The sequence below is a fragment of the Triticum dicoccoides genome, chromosome 5A (assembly GCF_002162155.2).
Source record: "Triticum dicoccoides isolate Atlit2015 ecotype Zavitan chromosome 5A, WEW_v2.0, whole genome shotgun sequence".
NCBI classification, from domain to species: domain Eukaryota; kingdom Viridiplantae; phylum Streptophyta; class Magnoliopsida; order Poales; family Poaceae; genus Triticum; species Triticum dicoccoides.
In genome coordinates, this window is record NC_041388.1 from 537513537 (window position 1) to 537524900 (window position 11364).

At 49.9% G+C, this 11364-nt stretch overlaps 1 pseudogene; it reads left to right on the top strand.

Moving 5' to 3' along the window:
- The first annotated feature begins 1383 nt into the window (after positions 1-1383).
- On the top strand, positions 1384-3337 carry LOC119299906 (annotated as a pseudogene).
- The last annotated feature ends 8027 nt before the right edge of the window (positions 3338-11364 follow it).

Sequence of the window (11364 nt, forward strand, 5' to 3'; positions counted from 1 at the left end):
AAGGCAACCCCGATCTGGTTGCTTTCCCATGTGACAGTTTTGCGTCGGCCGGTCGAAGAAAGGCCGGAGAGGCAGATAAAAACCATGGAGACCGGACTTTCAGATCCGGTTATCTGGACCGTTCGTCCAGTCTGGCTGCGTTGAGATTTGTGCCAAGCTATCTAACCAATGAATATAATAACAGGTCTGTTTCTTGATTAGGCGGTGGCCGTTTGACGCAATCAATATAAACTAGTCTAGTATAGCTCTACTGTTACGCACCTACACCGACCTACAACATATGAATATTGGTACATGATATGACATGTCTGCCTGCCAGAGTACTCAGAGGTAGATGTACGTGTCGGCCGGTGTTTCAAACGAGCCACTGGCGATGAGACGTGTCGTCTTCAACCTCCCCACGTCTTGGTTCACTGCTACTTGCCATGCATTCTCGGTGCATAGCGTCCTTGATATTGCAGCAGGACTAGCAGCCGGACTAGCTGCGGGACTCACCGGCGGATGGTGCAGCTGGACATGCTCACTTGCCTGCCCGACATGCCGTCCGCCATCTGCTCCGGCCAATCCATCCGCCATCAGTTGTGTTACTTCCCCAACCGCGTTCACCTCCGGCTCTCTGTTTCTTCGAGTTGATTTCTGTGCGGCAGCATACCTTGCCGTGATAGCACGCGTGCAAAAGATGCACCCCTTACCGGTGCACTGTGCAGACCACATGCGTGTTAGATGCAGCGGGAGATGCAGAGTAGCTGGACGTCTGATATATCATCTGAGAACAAGAAATCTTACCGCCACTGGCGGCTTACGAAGAACATGAGATCTCTCCGTCGACGCTAATGAAGAAGCGGACGACGATGCCTCCCCTTGTAGGTGGATTGCAATGCCAGGCTGGACGTTGCCCATCTCATACATACAGAACTCCCCCAGAACTCCCCCGCCGGCGGCGTTGTCTGCTAGAAAGAACCACACCGGCCGCTACTCTCTCCGGTGACCAAGAAAGCTCACACTGGTGACAAATGAAAAGAAGGGATGCAGACTGTGCGCAAGGGGATATCATGTCATGCAACTGTGCGCATGCATCGTTCTCCCTCTGCTGTCACCTTAATAAACACCACCCATGAACAGCAATATCTTTTCCAGCCCGATTCCTGCCATGCCTCACTCCTCCCGAGGCTGACAGACCTATACTTGCAGAGCCTATTCCTGCCATGCCTCTCTCCTCCCGTCGCTATTTGTCTCCCTGATAAAGCCTGCTAATCATACTAGTACTGTACAAGCGTCTGTACCTGAAAGCTACACCGCACGAATCTTTAACTCATTCGACGGATGGGATAACCGGGTGCCGAGGCACCCGGGTGTCGTCACACCTTTTCGCTCTACAAATCCATGCAGAGCAAGGCCGTCCCTGTCTCCGTCGCGGTCCCGGAGGCAGCAGAGCAGAAGCCGGAGGCGATGGAGGTCGTCCCTGATCCCGTCGCTGTCCCGGAGGCAGCCGTGCAGAAGTCGGAGGCGATGGAGGTCGTCCCTGACCCCGTCGCGGTCCCGGAGGTGATGGAGGTGGATCAGAAGAAGACCTCCCCACTTAAGCGACAGATGTCCAAGAAGGTCTGGAAGGTGGCCAAGCTCGCCGTGCAGTCGCTGGAGACGTACTACGGAGACCGGGCCTACCGTTTCTTGTTCGACGCCATCGCGGACTTCTTCGCCGCGCTCCTCACCTCGGACCTCGAACAGCTTGCCCACGGCGGGAAGAAGATGAAGATCGGGCTCGCCGCCAAGTGGTGCCCCACGCCGGGCTCGTCGTTCGACCGCACCACGCTGCTCTGCGAGGCCATCGCTCGTCGCCTCTTCCCGCGCGACTCGGACCCCGAGTACGCCCAACTCTCGGACGAGCACTACGAATGCAGATTCTGTGAGCTTATGCACCCGGGCCTCACTATCCTAACACTCCAATGTTGCTTTGAGATCTGTGCTACACAACTACCTTATTACATGGAATTTTCTCTTTTTTGTTCCTCTCATATAAAACATGTCTTGAACTTCAAACTTTGCAGTACAACATAACTTTGTAACTAGAATGTGAGATAAAACTTTCAGATTTTTTTGTCCGACATAAATATGAAAAATAAGATTTTTTAATCAAAAAAATCTCATTTTGTATATTTATGTTGGACCAAAAAATCTGTAAGTTTTATCCCACATTCTACATAGAAAGCTTTGTTGTGCTGCAAAGTTGAAAGTACAAATACATGTTCTATATGAGAGAAACAAAAAAGAGAAAATTATTTGCACGAATCTTGATGCAGAAATGAGTGGTTGGATAAGGAGTACCCGGGTGCATAGGCTCTAAAACATGTTTTCGCGAGCACTACACGTATCACGCCCTCCACCGCCTTCGCCGTCAGGTGCTCGTGCCGCTGCGCAAGGTCCTGAAGCTTCCGGAGGTGTACATGAGCGCGCAGCGGTGGTCGGAGCTCCCCTACACTCGAGTGGCCTCGGTGGCCATGAGGCGCTACAAGCTCCTGTTCAAGAAGCACGACGAGGTGCGCTTCGGCAGGTACCTGGATGACGTGAAGGCCGGCAAGGCCAAGATCTCGGCGGGCGCGCTCCTGCCACACGAGATCGCGGCGGCCGCACTCCTTGGCCAGGAGGACGACGTCTCCGAGCTTCAGTGGCGCCGCATGGTGGACGACCTCCGCGCCAAGGGGTCGCTGCGCAACTGCATCTCCGTCTGCGACGTGTCCGCCAGCATGACCGGCACCCCGATGGAGGTGTGCATCGCGCTGGGGGTGCTCGCGTCGGAGCTCAGCGAGAAGCCGTGGAGGGGCAAGGTGATCACGTTCCATTCAAGGCCCTCGATCCACACCTGATCAAAGGCAATACCCTGTGGGAGAAGATGAAGTTCGTGGAGCGCTTGGAGTGGGGCGGGAGCACCAACTTCCAAGGGGTGTTTGACCAGATCCTCCGCACGGCCGTGGACGCCGGACTTGCGCCGGAGAAGATGATCAGGACCGTGTTCGTGTACAGCGACATGGAGTTCAACATGGCGTCGGGCGCCTACTTCGGCAGGGGGCCGTCGTGGGAGACGGACTACGAGGTGATCTGCGAGAAGTTCAGGGCCGCCGGCTACGGCGACGTGGTGCCGCAGATCGTCTTCTGGAACCTGCGCGACTCCAGCTCGATGCCGGTGACGTCGACCCAGCCCGGGGTGGCCATTGTGAGCGGCTTCTCCAAGAACATCCTCAAGATCTTCCTGCAGAACGACGGCGTGGTGAACCCCGAGGCCATCATGATGCAGGCCATCGCCGGCGACGAGTACCAGAAGCTGGCCGTGTTTGACTAGATCGACTGTCGTGTTCTCATCAGCTTAGCTTCTTTTTCTGAATCGTATTGTGAACAGCTAGCCGTCTTTGCACGGTGACGGAAGCTCTAGAGAGTTGCACAAGTTATTTAAAAGAAGAAATTCGCGGTTCATAATTTCTTTGTATTTTATGTCTGTGATTTTATTTATACCACCCACACTTGGGACTTTCTGACCTATCTTACTATGATGTAATCCTTAAACACCGTCCTTGTCGGATCAAGTCGCTCATGACACCTCCAGCTGACCAGCTCGTCGGAGCCACATCGGCGACGAAATAACACACATGTGCTGGGATCGATTACTAAGGCATGTCAATTGCTTTCTCGACCATAAGTGTGAGTACATTGTACACGGGCACTGATCAATTTGATCTTTTTTCAGCTAGAAACTCATGTGGGAACACATATAGAAGAACCAACTGGGAGGCTATCTTAAAAAACAACGAAACACTAATGCCCACACGTGTGGGCGCCTGGCAACTCGCCCACACGTATGGATCATCGTTCAACCAATTCTGTACGAATCTTGGCGCGTTCTAACAGTTTTTGTGTGCCACGTAGGACTAAGCTGGTGTGTGGGCATTCATTCGGTCGCCCACACGTCATTTTTCACCACACGGGGCTGATGTGTGGGCGTTTAGCAATTCGCTCACACATCAGTTTTCTCGCACGCAGAGGGGGCTGGTGTGGGGGCGTTTATCACTTCGCCCACACGCCCGTCTCCTCGCCCACACCCAAAGCTGGCAGTTGCCATGTGTTTCTGCAGGGTACATGACAACTGCCCAAGCTTTGCTTGTAAGCATATGTCAACTCTCTTTTATCCGACTTGCCATGTGTTTTTGCATGGTACATGGCAACTGCCCTAGCGTGCATGTATGCAGATGGCAACACTTTCTCTTTACATGGCAACTGCCCTAGCGTGCTTGTGAGCACATGGCAACTCTCTCTATTACCCGAACATGTTTTTTTGCCTTGCCTTTTTGTAGTGCTACATGGCAACTGCCCAGTGTTAGTGAGTGGCAACTCCTAAAGTTTTGAAATCATGGCAATTGCAGTAGAGCAGACCATACATGGCACCTGCAGTTGAGCAACCATGGCAATTGTAGTTGTCCGACATGGCAACCGAAGTTCAGCGACATGGCAACTACAGTTAAACGAACATACACGAGGGTCTGGACCATGGCAACTGCAGGACGCGTGGTGACTGTCAGACGGGGCGTGCAGGACCACGAGGTACGAAGCCTGACGTACGGGGCGTGTGGGCGTTATCTATTTCGCCCACACGCATGCGTGTGAGAGGGATCGCGAGAAAAAAAAAAGGTGTGTGAGCATTACTTATTTTGTCCACACGCAGGTGTGTGGACTGTTCCTCTTATACGCCACACAAAATATGTGGGCAGACCCCCTAACACCCACACATGTGGCACTTATCGGCGTCCAAAAACATTGCACGACAAGCTTGGACTCAATATGACGATATGCCAGTTCTTTTGTTAGCCTACTCAGCTTATTCTAAATAAAAGCTCAACCATCTTTTTTAGAAGCCTACTAATTAAGACTTGACTAATAGGCTTCTAAAATATATTTTTGGTTGGCCTGCTGGAATAGGCTGGATATGAGGCAACTTATTCTAGAAGTCTAAAAATGCCACCAAAAGAACTGGTTCCTCTGTGGACGACTCCAGCGGGGGAGCGTGTAGGGCCGGTGTGAAGATGTCATATTTCTCCCACGGCGAACGTGTTTCATGACATCGGATTTTGAAGCGAGAGGGAGATAGAGAGTTTCCACAAGAGAGGGGGGGGGGGAGATCATCACGCGGACCTGTTTGCAGAAACTTGGCCCATCGCGAACGCAATCCTCTACCATATCTAGTTTCCTCTCTCACTCGCCACTCTCTTCATTCCCCCCGCCTTCTTCGATTCCACTCGCCTTCAATCCAAGACCCCACCTCCCCGCCGCCATCCTTGGCGTGCCCGCTCGGCCCTCTCCTCTCCACGCCGTTGCGCGCGTTTCTCCCATTGGACACCACATCCTATAGTGCGCACGACATCGGCACCCTCGTCGCGGGTGGTGGTGGCGCGATCTCACCGGCGGGGAGGTGGTGGTAGAGCGCGCGACGGCGGCAATCGAGAGGAGCGACGGGAAGGAGAAGACGAATAAGGAGAAGAGCTAGCGGGAGCGTCGGGGCAAGTATCGAAGGAGGAGGAAGACGGGGTGGGTGGCGGAGGTGGCGGGATAGGTGGCCGCGGAGAGGAGGAGCCCAAAGAGACCGGGTGGACGAGGAGTAGGTCGTGATAGAGGGCGTGCACGAAGTCGGCTCTTCCTCCATGGTCTCTAGCGCGTAGTCCCGTCCGCCACCCTACATAGCACCGCACCTCCCTACTCCATGGCCGCCGCGCCGAAGGAGCGCCTCGACGTGCTCACTATCGCTGCCGATGAGACGGACTTCTACAAGCCACATCTCCAGCGTCAGGGACATATCCATGAGGGATTTCATCCATCTCCCGCACAGTGAGCCTGCTGACCTTGCGCCCATATTCATGATGCAGCTGTTGCACGCCTAATGTCATTGCTGTTAGGACTGGACAACTGTAACTTATGCAAGAATTGTTGCACTTGTTTTTCTCAACAAAAAAAAGTTGTTTCCACCCAAACGGAATACATTAACCTATAAACCAATGGATCTAAAAAAAAACCCTGTAAACCAATGGCAAATTATGTTGTGTTTATACGATAAAATAAGGTGGGTTTCCTATGGCGACTTAAGTAGAATTTTTTTTGCCATGGCATTTTTCTGTCACCGCGGTAACTAATTTTTAATTCCCATGGAAATTTGTAGTTTTTTCTGCATGGCAATTTTTTTAATCATCATGTCAACCTGGTAGATTTATCATATACACATGGAAACTTAGAATAGTGCCTTTTCTATTTTTACTTTGGATGGCAAAATATCGTACCACCAGATGGCAGCTCTTTTGCTCACAACACATGCCAAGTCATTTCAAATTATCATGTCAACCAGCAACATATGGCAAACCAGAAATAACTCTTACAATTTATATATAGGTTGGCAATTGCTTACAAAAAATAGGAAATGAAAAGATTTTTAAAATAATGAACAAGAAAAAAGAATAAAACAAGAAATATAGGATAATCAAAATATCAACCTAAATACATTTTTAGGGGAATCAACCCAAACACATTTTTTTTGAGCGACTCAACCCAAATACATACCAAAGGGTAAATGACAATGAAAATAAAAAAAACAACGGGCCCATAGACGAAAACGGCTTGGAAAAGCCCATAACCCAGCGCGGCAGCGCCCGATGATGATAACGGGCCACGCGACGCTAGCCTGTTAACTCGTACGCGTCTGCCGGTCGGTTTTGCACGAATCACTGCGCCGCTTTTGATCTGACGGCCGAGACATAACTTCGCAAAACCTGGTATTGCATCCGGAGACGGTCTTCTCGCCCGCAGAGGCGATCTGTATTCTGAGTATATCAAATCATGAATCGGCCAGGCACTCGTTGCGTTTTGATGCAGCTGCTATGGCTCTGAGCGAATCTATCCAGAACCAGGCGATGGCAGGCGATGCAAGCCCTGGTGTCACCGCGTGCATCCCGCGGGACGTCCTTGCGAGCATCCTGCTCCGCCTCCCGGCGAGCGACCTCCGCCGCTTCCGCCGCGTCTGCAAGGAGTGGCGCGACGTCATCTCCGACCCTGCCTTCATCGACGAGCACACGGTTCACGGACCGCGGGCCCTGATCCACACCATCGTGTTCTTTCCCGGATATAGCCGAATCCACAACGATGCTGAAGACACAGACGGCGGCAGCGGGTTCCTCTTGGACGAGCAGTGGCGACTCAGTGCCACTTTCACGGCCGGCAGGTCGGAGGACATGATAGGCACTTGCAACGGGCTGCTATGCTTCCTCGACCGCGGCCAGCGAGCCATCACGGTCGTGGAGCCCTTCACCGGCGAGTCGCTCGCCCTTCCGTTGCCGCCGGAGACGGGGCGGAGGTACGAGTGCCGCGCCTACTGCTTCGGCTTCGACCCCCGTTCGAGGCGATACAAGATTGTTCACACGGGATACCACGCGGAGAAGGTAGTGCACGTGTGCACGGTGGGAGGAGGCGAGAGCTGGAGGAGCGTGCATGCCGCCGGTGGAGCAGCCGGCGAGACCCACCGTGGCCCCGCGTGCGCGGACGGAGCGGCGTACTGGTCCGTTACAGGGGAGTACTGGGGTACGAGGATCGCGCGCCTCGACCTGGCGACGGAGGAGGTCACGTGGGACTGGATCCGCAACCTGCGTGTGCCGGACCCGGCGCCGGCATTGAGCGTGACGGCGGGGTCAGACGCACGGGTGTGCGTGATGACCATCGACCAGTACCCCGAATTGGAAGCCTTGTTCATCGGAGAGGGCGGCCGCTGCTGGGTGCACGATGTACTGGAGCAGCAGCCTCTCTTAAGGTACCCCTCGCTGCGACAGCCCTTGCAACGGGGGCACCTGCTGATGGAGCACCTTGATCGCCATGGGTGCGGCGGCCTGTACGCTAACCCGATTGCGCCGGCAAGCCGTGACGTGGGCGCCGCGAAGCTCCTGCTGGAGATAGGCTGCAGGGAGGTCGAGCCGGCCAAGACGTCGTCGAGCGGCCAGCACGCTGACAATACGCGAGGGTTGTTCGTCCCGGTCCCGTTTAACCATGAGCAGGAGCAGGCGGGCAAGGTACGACGAGTCCCACACCAAGCGCACAGTGCAAGCACGTTTTGCTATGCCCCGCCGGTGGCTCCTGCTCCCTTGGCGCACTACTTTGGCAAGCTTTGAGGGTTGCACAAGCTTTAAAAGCATCAGTGGCTCAGTTGTATCTATTTTATTTCTCTTTGATTCATCTCCCCTAATCTCCCCTAATAATAAACTTCTGCCCGTACGTCATTAAAAGTGCCCCTGAAGTTGCAAAAAATTACCCACCAATGCCACCTATAAGTTATAAAAAACGTTGCACACAGAAAAATTCGGACTGGGCCGGCCCATTTAAGAATATCTATTTCTACGCCCAGCGCACTAGAAAAAGACACACCTTGCCTGGACCGGCCTATATATGGGTGATCAATTTTTTATTTTTGGTTTTTCTTTTCCGTCATTGTTTTTTCTACTTTAAATTATTTGTGAATTTAAAAAAGTTTCCAAAATTTAAAATTGGGAATTTTAAAATAATATTTAATAATTCATAAATGTTTGCGGCTTTAGAAATTGTTTGTGATTTTTCAAAAATATTAGCAAATTTTCTAATAAATGTCCGGGAAATAAACATACATTAATGAGTTTTTCTAAAAATAAGTTCATGTATTAAAAAATGTTTTAAAATTTCACAAAATTTCGCCAATTCAAAAAATATTCATCTATTAGAAAATAGCATAAAATAAAACTTTTCATAAATTCAAATATATGGTTTTTGATTCACAAAAAATACGCTGATTCAAAAATGTTCACTAATTTAGAAAATTGTTTTATCAAATCCCAAAAAAATGTTAGCCGATTCCAGAAATGTTCACCGATTAAACAGAATGTTTGCATATAATATGTTCATGAATTCAAAAAACGTTCTTGATTTTACAAAATGTTCGTGAATTTTAAAAAGTTCACAATTTCAAATATGCTCATGAGTTTAAGAAAATGTTCATGATTTTAAAAATTGTTCATGTTTTCACAAAAATGAGAGTGATAGTGGATATCGATGATGTAGTAAGATGTGATCATTGCTATTTGAAATTATGATTTTTTTCCCGTTGGAACACACGAGCATGTTTACTATATATTAATAAAATATGCCTTACTTCTGCCCGTTCACCAGCAGCATTTTTTTATAGAAGACCCCCTTTGTTTTCAGGTAATTAACCCGCTATATCATTTAAGTGAGAAAACGAACCCTTTTTTTACTATTTTATAGAAAACCCCCTTCTTTTTCTGGTAAATAACCCGCACTCCCAGAAAAGTATCGTTTTTGCCTTTTTTTATAATTAACCCGCAGTCATAAATAATACTTTATCAAAATACATCTTTTAAACCATAACTCCAATTTTAACATGTTATATATTAAATTTGATTAGAAGAATATGTAGAATATGAATTTGATGTTATTTTACCTGTTAAATATTTTTAAAATGCTATTTAGGGTGCAACCTTAATCAATAGCACACGATCCATCTTTCTTTGGTATCGACACCGACCCGGATTACAATGAACACCCCATCAAAGCCAAATTGGAGACAGAAGAAACTGTCGATAACCTTGCCTGTACGCCTCGGCAAAATATTGCATGAAAATAAAGCAGATTCTCATAGAGACGCCTCGGCAATATCTATTGGGGTCTTAGTCATGTTTATTGGGTTAGGGCCGTGCATTATTTTCTTTTCCCGTTGCAACGCACTGGCTCTTTTGCTAGTGTGTGTGTGTGTGTCTATATATATATATATATATATATATATATATATATATATATATATATATATATATATATATATATATATATATCTGGTTCTGAATACGACTAAAATCATCTGACACAACAGCAAGATAATGCAATTCTAACAATTACCATCACTTTAGAAAATTTAGAGTCAATTACACTGGTGGTGCCTGAACTTGACGCAAGCGGTCACTTTGATGATAGAACTTGTGGTATACATTGAACTGGTGGAAAAAGTTGGCTCGAGCGTGCAAGTACGATGAAATCAGAGTATATAGCAAAAAACTACCACATTACAGGTTATCTCTTTAGAAAACTACCACTTTTTTAATCTTTCAAAAAATTACCACAAAATTGATTCGTTGTTCCAAAAAATCCAAATAATCATGTGATTGAAAATTAATCCAGTTTATGACAGGTCGGGCCCGCCCCTAAATAAACCGTCTATTGATTGTTTTGTTTGACCGCTAACTTACATGTGGGACCCAAATGTAAGCCCTCTTCTTCATCTTGGTTTTCTTCTCTCTTTAGCTCTCCCAAGTCCCAAGCCAGAGTCGGCGCAGCCCTGCAGCCCACGGTCGTCGCTGCCCAGCCACGCCGCCCTACAGCCCACTGCCGCCGCAGCCCCGCCACTGGCCTGCAGCCCACGGCCGCCGCCGGCTATGGGGAGCCGACATCGTGTGCCATGGCCACGGGGATCCCCCACCATGGGCACTATGGGCAGCCGCCGCCGCGCACCGTGGGCAGCACCCGTCGCGGCGCCATGGCCATCGGCAGACGCCACCGCACGCAACGGGCTCCCGCCCTGCGCACCTTGGTTAGCCACCTCCTTCTGTCGCCGGACGCGTGCAGGAGCTGCCCTCCGTGTTGGTTATGCTAGGCGACGAGCTGGTGCTCCGAGGGACGACGTGGACGAGCTCCTCACGAGCTCATCGGCAGTGGGCGAAGCAGGACCGGCGGACCTGATTGCTTTTTTTGAAAAAATACGGGGACCCAATTGCTTTTTCTGGAAAAAATACAGGGACCCGCACTACAAAAAAAAGACACATCCGTGACATTTTGGGCCGAACAATTTTTTTTTCTGTCATACATATGACACTTCTATGATGATAGTTGTGACAAAACCCGGTATCATCATAGATGTGGTGGGCTCCTACTTCTATGACAAAAAATCATGACAGAAAATGGGCTTTTAGTCCTGGGCGGGCCGGAGACGCAGCTGCATGACATTCTTTGGGCCGTCCATGACGGAAAAAACCGTTGTAGAAGCGAGGGGGAGGAAAATTTCGGGGAGTTCCCGGTTACGGTGGGAGGTCGGGGGCCAAGAGATGCGCATTTCTCTCGTACATGTACGCGCGTGTGTGCGAGGCGTTGACTCTAACTGAACCCGAGCAAGGAGTTGGGCTCTAACTAAACCCGAGCGATTGTACTACAGGCTACGCGTTCCTGAACCCGAGCGATCGATCGATGGCTATTAACTGAACCTGATCGAGCGATTTCTTCGCTACTGCTGCTAACTGAAGTCGATCGATGGGA